This window comes from Polypterus senegalus, chromosome 7, assembly GCF_016835505.1.
Source record: "Polypterus senegalus isolate Bchr_013 chromosome 7, ASM1683550v1, whole genome shotgun sequence".
Classification (NCBI taxonomy): domain Eukaryota; kingdom Metazoa; phylum Chordata; class Cladistia; order Polypteriformes; family Polypteridae; genus Polypterus; species Polypterus senegalus.
Genome location: NC_053160.1, coordinates 135,664,629 through 135,683,596, shown reverse-complemented (window position 1 = coordinate 135,683,596; position 18,968 = coordinate 135,664,629). Strand labels below are relative to the sequence as shown.

General features: G+C 33.9%; 1 long non-coding RNA gene across 2 annotated transcripts in view; it reads left to right on the top strand.

Annotated features, from left to right (window-relative positions):
• LOC120532868 overlaps nucleotides 1-18,766 on the top strand; it is a 68,767-nt gene extending 50,001 nt beyond the window's left edge. For both annotated transcript variants that reach the window (XR_005634394.1, XR_005634393.1), the window contains exon 3: nucleotides 18,300-18,766. This is a non-coding gene — a long non-coding RNA (uncharacterized LOC120532868). The remainder of the gene's footprint in view (nucleotides 1-18,299) is intronic.
• The last annotated feature ends 202 nt before the right edge of the window (nucleotides 18,767-18,968 follow it).

The window sequence follows — 18,968 nt, the reverse complement described above, 5'->3', positions numbered from 1 at the left end:
TATTAGTTTTCAAGACAGCAATGTTTATTCAATTTATAGTTGTAGCCTGTGGTTAATAAAAAGGATTCACCTTAGGACTGGATGTGCTAGAACAGTATATGGCATAAAAGTCTCTTATCTTATTAGAAAGACATAGGATATAAAATGTAACACAAACTGTTAATTTTAAATCATGCACATTTATAACTGTATCATAAATATTGTTTTACAAATCAAAGCCCCTTTCATTAGCCACTTTGAAAAATAAAAGTAAAATGATGGTCTCCAATATGTTTTACAGTATGGCTCATTATTAAATGTTGGACTGGTATTTACACAGCAAAGCTTTTTCAAGAATGCCATTACAGTTGGACCTTATTTATGTTCAAAGGCTTCTGTAACAGTGAAAATTACAAACTGCTGGAATGACTACGTGAATGAAAAGATTCTTGTTTGCTAGGGAGCTCTGTAAATGCTTGTGTTAAATGAATACTCCATTCAGAGAGATCAAGAAAGAAGGCATTTTCAGCTCTTCCCACTCTTTGCTTTGCTTGTCCACGCACAAATACGAAAAAGAAAATGTATAGTTGTTTTGTGGTGCTTCATAGTGTACATTCAATGAAAGTAAATCTGTAAAGCTTTGTCTTTAACGCCAAAATCATTATTTTGGATTAGTTCTCTCAGTTAAAAATACTGCTTATTAGTGTGCTAAAAAAGTACAATAAAGAACATTTGGGTGGTTTTAATACACACAGAAAGCAGTTTTTTAAGTAGAAACCTTTAAAATGAATACAATACAATTTATGTTTTGTATAGCCCAAAATCACACAAGAAGTGCTGCATTGGGCTTTAACAGGCCCTGCCTCTTGACAGCCCCTCAGCCTTGACTCTCTAAGAAGAGAAGGAAAAACTCCCAAAAAAACCCTTGTAGGGAAAAAATGGAAGAAACCTTGGGAAAGGCAGTTCAAAGAGAGACCCCTTTCCAGGTAAGTTGGGCGTGTAGTGGGTGTCAAAAAGAAGAGGGTCAATACAATACAATATTCTAGTGTAATATTGTAAAGGGGTTTAGAGTAGAGATATAAAAATTATATACACCTGCGTTCCTTTTTCTGTTGACTTGATAGCTTATGGAGCATTTAAGGTTTTCTGTTTTTTTCCAGCTCCAAATGTCAGACTTTGTACTCTGCTTATACCCATTGCTCACCTTCTGGGTACTTTTGTGTAGTTTGTTGAATCCAACTTTTAAGGAGAAAAGTAAGTTTAATATCCACCATGTGGGAATCATCTGAGTAGGGTTGTGGGTGACTGTTAAATTCTAAGATCACCTTATACCCCACTCCTGTATCAATGCAACCATCAACAGTGTTCTGCATTTTGTACATCAACCTTTGAAGACTTCTACCAATTACACTATAACATATGTTATTCTTATGCGAAACGAGGGGTCTCCTGGTTTCTGAGTAATGTCTGTTTCACAAGCTTTCTTGAACAGGAATCCTTTATAATTTGTTTCTCATGGTTTTACTTTTTCTGCATGATGGTATTCTGCAATGTTTTGTAATATATACTCGTATACTTATATGTATATATATATCCATCCATTCATCCATCCATTATCCAACCCGTAAATATCCTAATTACAGGATCACAGGGATCTGCTGGAGCCAATCCCAGCCAACACAGGGCGCAAAGCAGGAAACAAACCCCGGGCAGGGCGCTAGCCCAGCACAATATGTATATATATGATTGAAAAGGTGTTATTATCAGGAAACTACCAATGTTATTATCAAGTAACATAATTGAGCATGAATCTTAAAAACCTTGAATGTTTTTTCATCCCCTGTTCTCCATGGCTTGGTCCACTAATGCGCCATCCAGTTCAATGCCTGAAGACGAAGAGCAATTCTTCTGTGATAGCTGCACTAGCGACAATCAATTCGCCGCCATTCTGTGTTCGAATGCAGCAAGGGTTGCCCAGTCCAGCACATCGTTACTCCCATTCTCAGGATCCATAGTGATGTCATTTTCGATACTTTTCACACAGTAAATGCAACAACCTGTGAAACGTCATATAGATAAATTTGGGCCACCCTGTATATATATATATATATATATATATATATATATATATATATATATATATATATATATATATATATATTATATATATATATATATATATATATATATATATATATATATATATATATATATATATATATATATATATATATATATATATATATATATATATATATATATAATCAGTGCCACATGGGTTGAATGGGCATCTAGACCAAAGCAGGGGTCTGGCTCCTTCCTTTCTCTTGGCTGTGATTCCTATCTCCTGCCTGGAGACTCCCATCCGGGTGAGGAACCATCCCGCCTCAACCCATGTGGCACTGACAATATATATATATATATATATATATATATATATATATATATATACTGTATATATCATATACTGCAAAAGAGGGTGCTGCTTTAGAAGTATTAAGGTTATTGTCAGTGAAATCAGATATAAAAGAGAAAATTGTTTTTATAATAATATGTAGTTACTTATTGTATTGTTTTTCATGTACTCTACATGTTCCCATTTGTCTCATCAACAGTTCATCATGCATTGGCCAAGAAAAAGAATGTAAATTCAGACTGGTCGACACCTTAAGAAAAGTGAGCAAAACTGGAGCAGCTGATTCTTTAATACCATGTCCTAATATAATATATGCCCTCACCCATTCTTTAGAATACACAAAAGATTTTTAACACAAATCTCTGCAGTTTTTTTTTCTTCCTAGGAGATAAATTCTTAATAGAAATTACCTGCTCTTTGACATAGCTTCAATACCTCTCATTGTTGGGATGTAACCAGATGCGAAGCTGAAATGTTTGATCCCCTGTTTTTGAATTCAAAGCCTTTTTAACTGAAAGATAAGGCTTGGTCAGTAGAGATTCTCCCTTTCCTTTAGAAACACTAGCTGTTCTAGAGTTCCCTTACACTGCCTTATCCTTTTGGTTTCAAGTTTTACATCTGCCATTTCATTTTAGCCTATGTGAAATATAACGCTGGTTTGAGTTGTTTAGTAAAATATCTCTCTTTTGATGTTACACTGTTAACAACAAATCACACAAACTGTGGATCACCTTTTATCCATGCTAAGCTCATTAAAAATCCTTTGGCAGATGCCAAGGAAATAGGTGTAAAATTAAAGATACAACTTCTTGAGTGCTGTACATAGGCTTAAATCTGCTACAAATTAAACGTACTGTGAATAAAGTAATACAATTTATATAAATCAGGAAGCAACTAGAAAACCTTTTGAGTATTATTGTGTAGGGAAAATCTGACATTGAATAATATTGATGGCAGAGTGCATTTTAGCAGCTTCACTGCAACCATTCTCGGTAGAATACAATGGCAGTTCTGTTGTGGTTTTCAAAGTAGTAGCTGTGCCTTGCTGTGGGCAGGAGAAGCTGATGTTTTAATGCCGCAGAATTCAATGGAAAACCAAAATCATTATGCTGCTTCAATGGGACTTGTCGACTTGCCATCAAAAGAGCTACGTTCTTAACGATGTGTTTGCAAAAAAAAAAAAAACTCCCTTTGTTCCTTTAAGTAATTTTCATGTATTAATACTAAAAAAATAATAGCAAGAATGACAATACCTGAGTATGGGTACTGATAGATTTTAATCAGTTATATTGTCACTTGAAAAGAATATATTTCCATTTGCTAATAAAATGATCCATACCGAAATTGCTACTTGCTGCTTGATTCAGATGATTACTTCAGCAGTGGGTAAAAGCTGATTTTGTTTTTGTGCTAACTTCAGACACAACCATGATATTAGTAGATGGTAGCAAACTATTCTCATATACAGCTTAAAAAACTACACCATATATATTTATTGATGAAAACTATGCTTGTTTGTATCTTCGTGCTTATATAATATAGAGAGTAAACACACTGAAATGTAGCAACGTCATTAGCCCTTTTGTCCTTCTAGCCCATTTTGTTAACTAAGTTTCTCCTGAAGCCATGTAAATTCAGACATTAGAGTCCTACATAGTTCACTATCTACCAGTTTTGTAGAACATCAGTTTTTGAATGAATGATATAGTTATTGTCCGAACATTAGTAAGATCGACATTTTTATAATTACAGATGGATTTGGAAAACTCCTCTTGATTGTGTTTCATCACGATGCATAACGTTAATAAATATATTACTGAGAAAATTAATTTAATGCTCAGATCAGCAATAGAGCAGTAAACTGTTTAACATTGAGGATTAAAGAAAAAAGTATATTAAAAATATCTCAGCATGTAGTGGTTTTTATCTTGCTACATTTTGCTTCAGTCTTTACTTATATTCCACTGGGTTTTAAGTACAAGTTCAGTAACACCATTAACATTACAGAGTATTCTACTCTATTTAATAAGCAAGTGTATCTTGACAAATTCTTACTAATAGCTGACATGGGGAATGCTCTGGCGAAATAAAGAGTGCTTGTGAAATGCATTCATTATAGATGCACAATAAGCAAGCTATCACTAGTTATTTATTTATTTTTATCTTTTTGTTACTATCTGATGTTTAAATTACTGGAAAGACAAAACGAAACGTGGGTTGATATTGAATTTTTAAAGGAATCACTGTGAGGTTCGATTAGAAAAGAAACACTTTTCTTGATATTAAAGCTTTAAAAGTATTTTTTACTCATGTTTTCATACTGTTCTTTCCAGTTGTAAATACACCTTTCCAAACCTGAAAGTCATTCATATTTAATAGCTATAAGTAGGATGAATGATCCCAATTTAACAAAGGTTTTCTCATGTGTTTACTATGGTAGTCTGTGTATTTATCAGTGGCTACTAAAATGAATGCTGATTTAGATTCTCTCAATTTAATATTATTAAAGTGAAATGCTGTAAAATGGATCTTACAAATATCAGAGAACACATATGGTGTCCACTAAACATGGAACTGTTGTCACATATGTGCAACTTTGCAGGGGACACTTCAGAGAGGGCTGGAAATATTGAAACTCGATGAGCATAATGTTTTTGTCTGCATAAGATATAAAGCAAAAGGGGAAAGTGCTTGTTGACAATTTGTGTGCAAGTATTAGTGGAGTCAGCTCTGGGAAATGTGAGAATCCGTTAGTCAATAAACAGAAGAATAATAGACACATGAAATTAGTGGTACAATCATTGAAGGCTGCTTGCTTTAGGTGTACATGGGTAGTCAATGCCGCCATATAATAAAGAAAACAGCATAAAGCTCTGTAGTGGTTACAATTTTTTTCTTACGCGTTTTCTTCGGGTGCCTTATTTGAGGGAGTCATTTTAATTAGAAAACTGTCATTTTTGGATGAATGCTGTTGTAGTGATCATTCATCGGTTCAAATGTGGACATGTGATTATAGTGGCTACACTCCAATTATGATGAATAGGAACATTTAATATTCGCAAGCACTGCTGACTTAAACACCTATATGTAGTAAAGCAGTGTTAGACAAGAAAAAGCAGGGCAAAGCAAATATCTCCATTTAAGGTGTTTGTTTCATAATTATGAAGTTTAATTTATAATTAGAAAAGAATGCCACACTCTAAGAGCATCCTAATTCACTGTTTCATATGCGTGTCTTGCTCTTTGCTGCAAACACAAACACTCTTTCACTAAACGGCAGCCAAACACATTCACCTATTGTATATTCCTTCTGTTTTCGTTTATTCTGGTTTTGGAGTTATGATGTTACACCGCTTATAGTTGGCAGCACTCTGCATTTTTTATTCATTCTTATAAAAAATATGTTAGCAAACTAAAAATAGCTTGTCTATGAAATTGCTTCAACCTACCTCCTCTCTGTTCCAGTCCATCATGGCTATGTTTATTATTTATTATAATTTCAATTATGATTGGCCACAATTATGATGCATGCATGAAAGAGTTAAAGAGATGGTGGTCTGTGACTGGCTGAAATATTCAGAACCTAAACCTAGTTTTGTTACATGGCAACAATAAAGACAAGCTTTTAGGTTAGATGTGTGAAAATATCTCTCGGAGAAACTGCATACATAATTGAGGCCCAAGTAAAGGGGACTGCCTTTGAAGTTGCCAGATTATGTTTTATTATTTCTGGATTGCCTTTTATTTATATTTTCTCACATTTTACAACTTAACACCTTTAGGTAAAAGCTGTATAAACATTTATTTCAATTATACACACAATGAGAAAGACCTATTTACTATTCTATGCTTAAACTTCCAAATCTTCTTTTAGTAAAAATTATATTAAGACGTGCATGCTAAAAAACACTGTTAAAACCATAAGCAATAATGTAGGCCATCCATTTAACAATTATTGCACACTCTTGAACACAGCAGTGTCATGACTGAATCGAGTCTTCCCATACTGTAATCCATTCATCCATCCAACCAGCCAGCCATCCATCCACCCTTCCACTTAATCTACTGTAGCACAGTGTCATCAAATAAGTGGTTGGTCATCTTTAAACTTTTCAAAATTAAAAAACTCAAAGTAAAAACCCAAGTTCAGTTTCCTCTGTCATCCATCTGGAGGCTCCATTAATATTGTAAGCCAGTGACATCCTTATGTACATTTTCTGTACCTGTTTGTCCATGGGGAAGTGAAAATAATCCTGATAGCAAAGAGTTCTGAAAGGGAAATTGCAGTACACAATCAAACGCATAAAAAAGTATAAAGATTTGTTTAAAACAAAGTAAAAATTGCCACAGTTATTTCCATTTAGCACTATCAAAAACCTGTCAATTAACGAGTGCCATGACAACAGAAATTCAAACAAGAAATTGCTTACCTAAGTACTGCTTTGCAGAGGAAAAGGGCAAGCAGATTTTCTTATTTTTGTTTGAAGAAAAGGTTCAGTTTTCATGTCATTAATACATAAGATTGCTCAAAATGTTACCAATATCCTCATTGCTGAGTGAATTTATCATTATTTGTAATTATATTTTGAGTTCGCCTGTCATAATTTAAAAATAATCCAGAAAACTCAACATAAAATGTGTGCATTTCTAGTGAATTTAAATATAATACATAAAAAACAACATGACGGTATGCAATGATGTAATTCTTGCATTTGTGATGATGTGCATCAGCTCAAATAGTTAAAGTACGCACCCAGAAAACACCTAATTGTCATGCAATGTAGAAGTAGCCAAAATGCATGTACCATATTTCTTGTTATTTCATATACTGTATTAGCCTTTGATTGCAGCACAGGTATACTTTATATCTGACTAATCAGATTAGGTATCAATATATTTATATAAAAGGGACAGTTTAGAATTAATATCTAAACCCGTTTTCTGGCATTATTTTCCCATCAAATGTAAAAGAAAATGCCCAACATTTTGGAAATTGTGGGTCATATGCTATCACACCTTGAAATCTCCAGTGATCATAAATTTGCTGCATGTATGTTCTTGCCTGCTAGATTGAAAACTAACAGCAGTAGTTAATGAATTAGATCATTAAATATTCTTCACCAGAATGATTCTTTGACTGAAATAATGATATATATCAAATAATGGAAGATAAATACATGAAATTGATATCATCATCAAGTGCATTTTTTTTTAATTTTCTGACCTTGCTGACTGAAGAAAGATGGCTGTGTTGATAAGGAATAAATGTGTCTACTTTCTATATGTGCGTGGGATTGTAATTGTAATATGCAAGGTTCTTTACTCCTGTTTTTGTTCATAAAGTAAGCAAACAGACCTAGAATCAGTCCTTCGAAGGCCTTGTTCTGGATCAGGCTTTCTACTGATGATAGTAGTGTCTTTGGGTATCCATGACAACACAGTAGAATGCCAAGGAGATACCAGAGTTATTCTGCCAAGGGCAGCAGGATTTTAAAGAAAGGCACTCTTTTAACTCTTTGTTACATTTTGCATACATAAAACAAAGCAATATAGATGTAACCATCTGTATTAGTGAATTTGGATTTTTTTTTTTTTAATTTTAGTAACCTTAGGCTCTTGCAAGCATATCTGGAATAGGCCAGGCTGGGTCTTTCTTTTAACAAATGATTGACATTACAGAAAATTAATAATATTAATTGCTTCAGCCTCTCATGTCATCTAATAAAATGCTTGAAGCTGATTCCTGTGCTGTATTACGAACGTTTTTGTTAAACATTTGCATTACAAAGAAAAGAGATAGCAGCTTATGTAAATAGCGCAAGAAAATGAGAAAAATAAGTACATATAGATTCAGTTTTGGCTGATGTATACACTATACTTGTTTCTAAGCATTATTAACCTTAGCTTATTTGTAATAAACTCAGCTATCTCATGTCAGCTATGCATAGCAGATAGGTGTATATATTCATAGCCTGTAAAATAGTTTGTATTATATGATATAATATTTTATATACAATATTATCATGCATGTTCATGTGTGCACATATCTGTTTATCTGTATAAGTGAGACTAAAGTTACACTGCAGTATCTATTGTCTCCCACCATATGCAAATCTGTTTAACACAGTTTTATATAGATAGATAGATAGATAGATAGATAGATAGATAGATAGATAGATAGATAGATAGATAGATAGATAGATAGATAGATAGACAGATTTAACACACACACACACATATATATACATACACATATATATAAATATATACTGCATATAGATAATACACATAAATGTATACATATTTATGTAGGCATCATATTTTATATGTATGTATTGACCAACAAATACAATGCTAATAGAATAATAACAAAAAACTATGAAAGATTTTCCAATATCATACATTCATATTCACAATTAGATTTCTCAAATTCAGTAAAGTGAAAAGAAAGAGTACCATAGCATTTTTGGTGAGTGTGCAGCAACACTGCCAAAATTAGGTCCCATGATTTTATATATTCCCAGCTGGTTTCAAACCCCTAACATATCCCATTTGCATGGCTAACTGTATTAAAAATTCTGTTTCTTTTTAAAAATCCTTCACATCATAATCATCAAATGCTTTTTAATTACATTGTACAGTATTACTGCCATGAGATTTACATTTCATATGGAATCTCTGGGGAAAAGAGAGCGCGATGAAAAGGTTGTGTAAAAACATGTTCCTTCTGTTTTCCTTTTTTTTTTATAATTACATTTCTATATTTTGATAAAATATGCCAATTAGAAATGGCAACATGCTTTCTTGGTGCCAGGCCCTGAAGTGTTTGGTCTATATTATGACTTCCAGAAAGTTGACCTTTCATGGCACGGGCTTGAGGTATGTCAAGACAGATCTCACCCACTTACTGATGCCAGTGCACAGCCAGCTACAGTAGCTCCATGTTCCCCCCTGTCACACATACAGTGAAGTGGGAAAAGAAAAGAACATTGTGTCTGCCGCTGTGAAAACAAGAATAGTGACATGGCTGAGGTTATCAGCAAGCCCTAGGGAATAAATGGACGAGTGCTCTGAATTCATGTCTTCTGAATATCATAGTCATTTGTTAAAAAAAGAAATATATAAATTTGGACCAAGGCACAAAATAGAATTCTAGAAGTACTTTATCAGCCTTTATGAATGAAATAAAGTTTACATACTGAGCATGTTTTACTCTATCTTTGCTTTTTATTACAAAATGAAAATTTTAATTTCACACACAAGTTTGTGGGGAGGGCTTAAGTTTTAACTAAAGCAGTGTATTAATTGTTATGAATAAATATATTTTCAAGAAAAATGCTGTGTGTATTAGTGTAAAATGTCGTTCCTGTTCTTTTAAAGAAGAGTGTAAATTCTTTAAACATTTCTTAGCAATATAATGACTTACATGAAATAAAGGTTACTTACTGAATCTATCTGTAATATACTTTATCCTAAACAGATACAATCATTTTAACTCCATACCAATACATTTTTATTTACATGTATTATTCATCTAAACTACATATAAATCACAAATGAATTATACATACTAGAGAATTGAAAATGACTTGCACAAGGTTAATGTCAGTGGTGAGGACTTAAACACAGCCTTGTAGTTTACATTGCACTGCCTCTTTGTGTGATTTTTTTAGAGAGTTCTCCTTGTTCCTTGCCATAAAATTAGTTGTACAGACTTGTAGCAATTATTTCTAGGAAGCACCCCAAGAGTAGCCAGCCTGATGGGAGATTCATCAGATGAACAATGGCAAAATAATGAGTTTCTAGTATATTTTTCCAGCTGTGATAACTACGCAGTGAATATTTTAGTCACCACAGACCTGTTTGTAGGAGTAATTTGTGACAGATGGGTATCAGCAAGAGTGAAAGGGATGGTCTACAGGACGGTAGTGAGACCAGCTATGTTATATGGGTTAGAGACGGTGGTACTGACCAGAAAGCAGGAGACTGAGGTCGAGCTGGCAGAGTTAAAGAGGCTAAGATTTGCATTGGGTGTGACGAGGATGGATAAGATTAGAAATGAGTACATTAGAGGGTCAACTCAAGTTGGACGGTTGAGAGACAGAGAGGTGAGATTGCGTTGGTTTGGACATGTGCAGAGGAGAGATGCTGGTTATATTGGCAAAAGGATGTTAACGATAGAGCTACCAGGGAAGAGGAAAAGAGGAAGGCCTAAGGGAATGTTTATGGATGTGGTTAGAGAGGACATGCAGGTGTTGGGTGTAACAGAGGACAGAAAGATATGGAAGATGATCCGCTGTGGCGACCCCTAACGGAGCACCCGAAAGAAGAAGAAGAAGATGCTCCTATATTATGCTGTAGTTCCCCATAATCCTATAAACTGCATTAAGTGGGAGGAAGGCCTAAGAGAAGGTTTATGGATGTGGTGAGAGAGCACATGCAGGAAGAAATGGAAAAAAATGATCTGCTGTGGCAACCCCTAACAGGAGCAGCCGAACAAAGAAGAAAAAGAAGATCTGTTTGTACTGGGTTGCATTGTGACACACAAGTAGCTTACTATTAATATCCAGTATTTCAGACTACTTTTATGCTGGGGTTTCCACTACTATGAAGTATGAGATATTTCTTATCCAAATAAACACCTGCATTGGAACAAAATATGTAGAACACTCACCTATTTTTTGTCGCTTGCAAATAATATTTGTATAATTTACAAGTTTCAATTTACAGTGCTGTATATTTAAAAATGCAATATATCTTTATTTTTGAAACCCCTTGAACTGCTAACAATCTTTTTTCAACCAACTTTTCCACAATGTTTGGAGTGCACTATAAAAACATCAAAAAAGCATTTGACACTTACTCTTTATAAAACTTTCTGAGTAGCACTTAATATTTTCTTCTGTACCTAGTTGGAAAATTGAAAGAGATTAGCAGTTTAAGATAACCTTTAATCAATACAAAGTGAAATAGGCTGACTGCCTGTGAAAAAGCTTGTAGATTCATAAATATATAATATTTAGGGTGACCTATAATGGCATTTTATTCATTTATCATCAAACCTGCTTAATCAGGGTGACATGGACTTGAGCCTATCCTGCTGATACCAGGTGCATGGCGCACTCATGCTTACAAACACATAACTACTCACTCCAGGTTCATTTAGAGTTACCAGTTGGCTGTACCTGCTTGTCTCTGTGGTGTGAAAGAAAAACTCATTAGAAACTGGCATAACATGGAAACTGTGCACAAACAGTGAATGGGCTAGGAATGAATTCCAGGAGTCTAGAATTGCCAAGCTTTAGCAATAACTACTGTGACCATACTATGCAATCCAAAATTTGCAAGTTAATTTACAATGCTGAAACTCACCATCATGATTTTTTTAAGCAGATTGCCTGACACATTTTATTTTCCAATTCTACTCAACTAACTCATCTAAATATACATGAAAATATAGCCACTATGGATTATTTAACTGATGTCTGTTTATTTATCACCGATGAAGAGGAACAGGATTTGCACTGCAGGGTATTTAAACGTTTTAAAAATATGTATACTTTTAATCAGGATGACTGAATATTTGTGCATGGAAAAATCGATACTTTTCAAACAATCACCTTCTATATACATTATTACATTTGTGGAAAACACACTCTAAATGCTCCCAGCTATGTCAAAGGAAATCATGAGGCCAAAAGTGCGAAATCCTATACAGTATATACAGCATATCTGCATATATTTGGTATGACAGGAGTCAAGAGGAAATCTTGAGGTTTCAACCAGGCCACTCCATTTAGTCTAATAATAAAATAACTGAAAATAGCAGGTGCTTGATGATGCGATAAAGAAACAAAAGCAAAATTTAGCTATTTGCTGTGGTTCTGAAGGCTCTGGAGAGTGATCAGGCTTCAGGGTCACAGCTCTGTAGCATGGGTGGCTCATCTTCTACTTGAGACGCCACTTTCCAGGAGTGCCTTGCTTTTACAGCTCCTGGACTGGAAGGAGTGGGGTCAGTTGACTTAACCAGCATCTTTTCTGACCTATGGATGACAAAAGAGACGGAAGAGTCACAGATTGCACCCCTTGGTGTCCAGGGGTGTTAGAGCTTAACTCTGATGCGGCCAGAAGGTGACCCTATGACGTGCATGCAAGGATATATATACAGTATTTATTGATATACAGATATAGATATGAATTTAATTGTAGAGCTGGCATAGGTATTTAGATTTTTCCATTCATTTCTGTTAATTTCATTTTGGTCTAATGTATGGATAATACATGGCCATGTAATTATGATTGTAATTTAACACCTACATAATGTACATTTTCTTGGTCGAATACTACCTGTCATCTTGTTCATACATGTGTAAGTTGCTGTAAATACTTTAAGGCTACTTTTAAGGGTATTTTTCTCTACTATCTTGTGAAAAGCAAACTGACAATACTTTTAATCTTTACACCTTAAAATTAATGAAAAACACAATTTATTACAAACAGCTTTACAGAAGTTCTACACTGGGTTGTATCAAACATGGGCAAACCAGTGAAACAGATCCAATTTTAAAAAAACACTGGACTTTTACAACATTATGATTTCTACTGCATTTATATTTGACTGGAAAAATGTGTGCAATATGGGTTATATGGCTTTTTTACGGTCTGCATAAATGGTTAAAAATGGATATATGCAAAGCTGAGTGTTCAATATGAAAAAACAGAATTATCGCATATTGCTGTTTTAAATTATTTCTTGATCCATTTACGTAATACAACATTTTTGTTTATATTTGAAAAGATCGGATTTCTAATTGTATAATATTTTGCTCAAAAATAGATTATACCTTAACAAAGACAAAAAATGCCTTATTGTAATAAAAGATGCACTGTGACCTTTATTTAAGTTTTCTCCTGACTTCATAAATGTACTGTAAGATCACTGAAAATGACTAAATTTCACCTGAATTACCCCATTTATGGTTTATTTCAGCCTTGATCTTGTTCCTACCAGTTACATTTCATGATCCTGACAATTTTGCACACTTTTAAAAAATGAATGGATGGACAGTTAAAAATGTCTTAAAGGTTCAACATTGATACTCCTTCATTCTAAATTTAATTCAAGCTTGGTTGCCTTCTTTTTGCAGGTATTACATTCTTACTGTGTGTTCACATGAGCTTCCTCTTCCAAATGCATAAAGACATTCTTGTTTGAATAGATTGGAAACTGCCTCTTTGTATTCTGCTTTGTGAAAATTCTGGCATTTCGCACAGTAAACAGACGTAGCGCTCTGCCAAGTGTGATAGGCAATTGTACCAGTGAATGGGAATGAATACATTTCAGAAATTGTGAAAAAAAAAACAACTAAAAAATAACTGCAATACATTTTGTTCTTACTTTTGCTGCATTGTTGTTCATATTCACAAGTAAATGAAAAACGTTTCAGTTAAGTGTAAAATGGAGCAAACTATCTGCTCTAGTAAACCCAAACATAGTTTCATTTTTGAAATCAGACAAAAAAAAAAGAGTTAGTGGTATTAATTCTGTGAATCGAGCAAAGATTACGTGACAACCTCTTCATTTTCTGAATATTCCTATTCCATTTAAGAGTCACTTTAAGTTCTGTCTTATTCTGACAGCATTAGGCACAAGGCAGGAACCATTTTTGCTCAGTGAGCCAGAACATTGCAGGGTACTCTTAACACACACACTCTTATACTGAGCTCTTTTTCATGGAAGTGGGTGCAGACCAAATTATCCAAAGAAGATCAGTAAATTATAATATTTTATAACTGGTATAGTTTTCAAATCCATTGACATGTCTACCATGAAAATGTTGTTGCTTGTTTGCTTGCTCTTGCAGATAAATGTGCCATTCAGGATGTATTCCTTCTTTGTGTGCTTTGCTTTCATGGTTGGTTGTTGCCCTTGTTGATCACAAAGTTAAAGTGGATTTGAAAATAACTGCATAATTGTACGTGACTGGTGGAAAGTATTTGCTTTGTAAAGTCATTTTTGCTTTCTGTGGAACTACAAAACATATTAGAAGGAAAATCCTCGAACTTACTTATTGAAATGTACATATCGTAAATCTTCGAATGTTTCGTAAATGTTCACAAGTCATATCTACATTTCCATGTTGGTTGCAGAAATTCCTTGACATGTGTTAATTTTCTTTTGATTAAATTGCTAAATATACCATGTAAATGCTGATAATGAACAACACAGTCACATAATCTTTCCACCATCCTCACATATTTTTAACCCACAAAAGCAAAATAAATAAATAAATAAATAAAACAGGAATAAGTGCGTTGGCACACAAATAGTAATTAATACAGAAATATTAATTAAGATGGTTGTATGTTAAACTTGTCATGATTTTAGTATTTTTTTTTTTTTGTTATTTTGTCTTATTCGTGCATTGCATATGACAACTCTGACATTTTGGACTTTTGGTTGCTGTGCAGCCACATGTCAACTGTGAGTGTGTCACACTTGTCTATGTGTGATGTTACATAAATGTGGTGGCCATCTTATATAAGGCTGAGGCATTTGTTATACTGTTCTCAGATCATTGTATGTTAAAAAAAAAACAAAAAAACAATTTTTCAAGTGAGAGAAATTATATTATTTCCTTCCAAGGCTGTTTTTGACTTTTGCCTTTTACCTTATTTGTTTCTAACTTCTTGTCCATCTTTAAATCTCAGTTCAGTGGATTCTTTTGACCATTGGTGTTTTGAGTGCTCTGTCTTGATATCATTTACAGTTTCAGCTAGAATTGTTTCCGTTTTAATCCTTTGTATCCTATGATTTACCATAGGTTTGTGAATATTGTAAATTGCAAAAAGCAGTATGTGTTAAAAATGTACACAATTTTCTACAAGGTGAATATAATTGTAATCGTTGTTTTATTTGGAATAAAACTGGCATTGTTTTAGATATTACATATTTTTGATTTTGTGATTCGTGTACAGGTATATACCGTACAGTTATACAGAATGTACTGTATATCATCAATTTCTTCCTTATAGTAAACGGTATGTGCATTTCATTAAGGTAAAAAAGGCAAAATAACCATTTGCTCTTTGTACTATAAACAGCAGTGAATTCAAATCAATCTTAAAGTAGGTGCGCAATATCTATTCACTTTTGGGTAGATGATTTGAAAACATGACATGTATAAGATTTAGTACGAGTTGAATTCTTGATTGATTTTTGTTCTACTCCATCCATCCATTTTCCAACCCGCTGAATCTGAACACAGGGTCACGGGGGTCTGCTGGAGCCAATCCCAGCCAACACAGGAACCAATCCTGGGCAGGGTGCCAACCCACCACAGGACACACAGAAACACACACTAGGGCCAATTTAGAATCGCCAATCCACCTATCCTTCATGTCTTTGGATTGGGGGAGGAAACCCACGCAGACACAGGGAGAACATGCATACTCCACGCATAGAGGACCCGGGAAGCAAACCCAGGTCTCCTAACTGCGAGGCAGCAGCGCCACCGTGCCGCCCTGTTCTAGTCATGTAAATGCAATTAGCAACCAAATGCAATTGGTTATTTTAGGCTGATTAAATCAGAAAGTTACATAATCAGAAAAATTCTATGTGGAAATTGAAGGAATATGTTCTTATTTGGAATTAAATTGGAAAATTAAAACTGAAACTTGGCCAAGATTATTTTTCTGTTTCTGCTGTCTGTGCAACCTCTTGTCTTCAGCATGTGACAATCTGATTCTATATGCTGTTAAATATAGCAAAGCACTCGGAGAATTTGCATACAAGGAGCATGTGATTATTATTGTTTGCAAACCTACACTCCATCGACATCTCCATATATTCCATCCGCTGTTGAAAGTTGCTAAATATCATTTCACTAGGACGTTAAAATGTACCTACTCAGAATGTGGAATTTAAAAAGTTACATTATTTATTAATAATTTGATTTGAAAGTTATTTCTGCATAACAGTCATTCAGATAGATGCATTGAAACTCAGTCACATGATACACCAGAGGTCATATAGTAAGTCAGTGTTGAATATCCGGCTTGATACTTAACTTTCCATACTCAGAAAAATTCTTGAAGGATGACACAACTGTATTTAAATTTTTCATTATTTAATTTTCTTCAGGGAAATCTATCTGTGTCAGGAGGCCAAAAAAATGAAATATCAAGACTGGCTTCTTGCTAGAGAAGAACTATTTAAGTTACAAAATGAATTTTCAGTATCCAGAATTAATCATTTAGTAAATAGTATCTATGGTATATCGTTCACCCTCATAATAGAAGTACATTAATAATCCAAATATGTTAATTATAGTTATTATAAATAGTAACAAAGCAAAACTGTTTATTGCTAAAACATTTTCTTGTTATTATATTGTTTTAAGCACAAAAAAAAGGTCTTTATAATTGGAACTCTTATACCCCTGAAAAGTCAACTGAAGAACTTACAACATTGTGTACACGAAGCCAAAAACATAAAAACAGGCCTTCCCTGGGTCAGGGTGATTATGGGTGAAGTCAAAGTGAGATTTTCCCTGTATCAGGTGTTTTTTTTTTTAGTTTATAACCTAAATACTATTTCTTTGCTGTCAAACATTTCTTTCACTTAAGAGTTTAATTGCTTTCCTTTGTAATGAAACATAAGTTGAACTCATTTTAAGTGAATATTACAAACAAAAAAGCTAAATAAATTAATAAAAATTTCATTTGCAAGGTATGATACCCCTGTTGAAAATAAGAATCTTTAAAAAGAAAGATTCTGCTTCCTTAGACAAATCAAACATAGACAGTACTATGAGATGTTCAGTAAGTCTGCTGCAAAGAAAAAGAACATTTGATATCATTAGGTGTCTCTGTGGGTGAAGGAAAAAGTACAAATGAAAAGACAAAACAAGGGACCTGTTATCTCTCTGGGCATACAGTATATACATTCAAATTCCTCTAATAAACCCAGCGTCTCCCCATTAGGCTGGCTCATTCTCTTGCCCACCTCTTAAGTACCCCTCCAAGCACTCCATTTTCACTTCCAGTCTCTCTCTCTCTCTCTTCTCCCCATTCTTCCTGCCGGAGAGCCATTACCCCCAAACTAAGCTCTATCTGACTCTAGACTCATCTAGCTATCTAGCATGGCTCAGCTTTCAACCTCTGATGTTTCAGTGGTCCTTATATTCAGTATCCCCAAGACAGCAGACCAGTAGGATCCTCTAAAAATGCATTACAGACCCACTCCTCTACTGTACATCTCAAGGTCTTGTGAACCTTTTCCAGATGGACACCTCTCCACACTCAATGATGTCAATCCAAGGAATCGACTTAACTTTGTACCGACCCTATTTTTGTTTAATATTACAAGAAGAATAAAAATCCCAGAACCTTCACATTACACACACACAGTACAGTATAAATGCCATTTAGTTCATAAATAGTTCAGTTCAGTTTTAACTTTTGGGTTTCCATATTCTAGAAGAAAAGATGACGTGATTTTGCAAGCAAGCAATTCAAGGAGGAGGTGCCCATAGGTAGTGAAAGCAGCAATGATCATAATGTTAAAAGAACTTGCAATGCCCATGGACAATTTTTTTCTGTATCACTCTTAAACCTTTTTATGGCTACAATATAGTGACTTTATTGATTGGATTCAATACAGGTTGTTTTTGTATATCATTTTTTTCTTCTTTCTTGCACAAGTTTCCAGGTATAATGATACAAATCATACATCATTTATCATTTACATATATTGATCCATGCCTGGGTAGAGTTGCACAGAATGAGAAAAAAATTTAAAGCCATTATAAATGACAACCTAGATGAAAATGCTGAATTCTGGTATAACTAAGATTTCAATATTCACTATATATACTGACCTTGTTTTATTTATGTTTTTTAGGCAATAATATATGTTTTCTCTGAAGAAGCTACTGTACAAGAATGCAATGAGGAATGGACAGTCTTGGCAACACACCAGCTTTCAACCTTAAATTATCAAAATGCACAAGTCAATAAATACAGATCAAGCACTATGGAACTAATATTGTACTCTTTAGAAAAAGCTGCAGCACTTTAATATAAAAGAAAACTACAATATTTTTATTAGTATATTTTTTGTTTAATTGCATGGTTTTATAAAGAGCTCCAGGGTACAATAAATGCTGATAAAGTCAAAGCACAAATTTCTTCTTGCTAAAGAAAAATAATTAATGCATGCATCACTTGTCATGAAAGCAATTAATGGTAAATCATTTCAAAATTATGTTGTCCATTTTTGTACATGTCTATGAATAAAATATATGTGCAATATAAAGTAATTCTGTTTGTTTTTCATGTAAACAAGCAATTAAAAAATCCCTAATGTTATCGAGTCACTATCAATACTAGTACTTTAGCTTCTTTTAATTTACATGTAAAGTACATTTCTGGCAAATTAATATTAAGCATGTTCCATCAGCATACTTCCATTACTTAATATACTGCATAAAGGCACATATTTTGATTGCTCTTTGGTATTTAACAGTTGTAGGAAATGAAAATGTGTCATATGTGATTTTTCATATATATC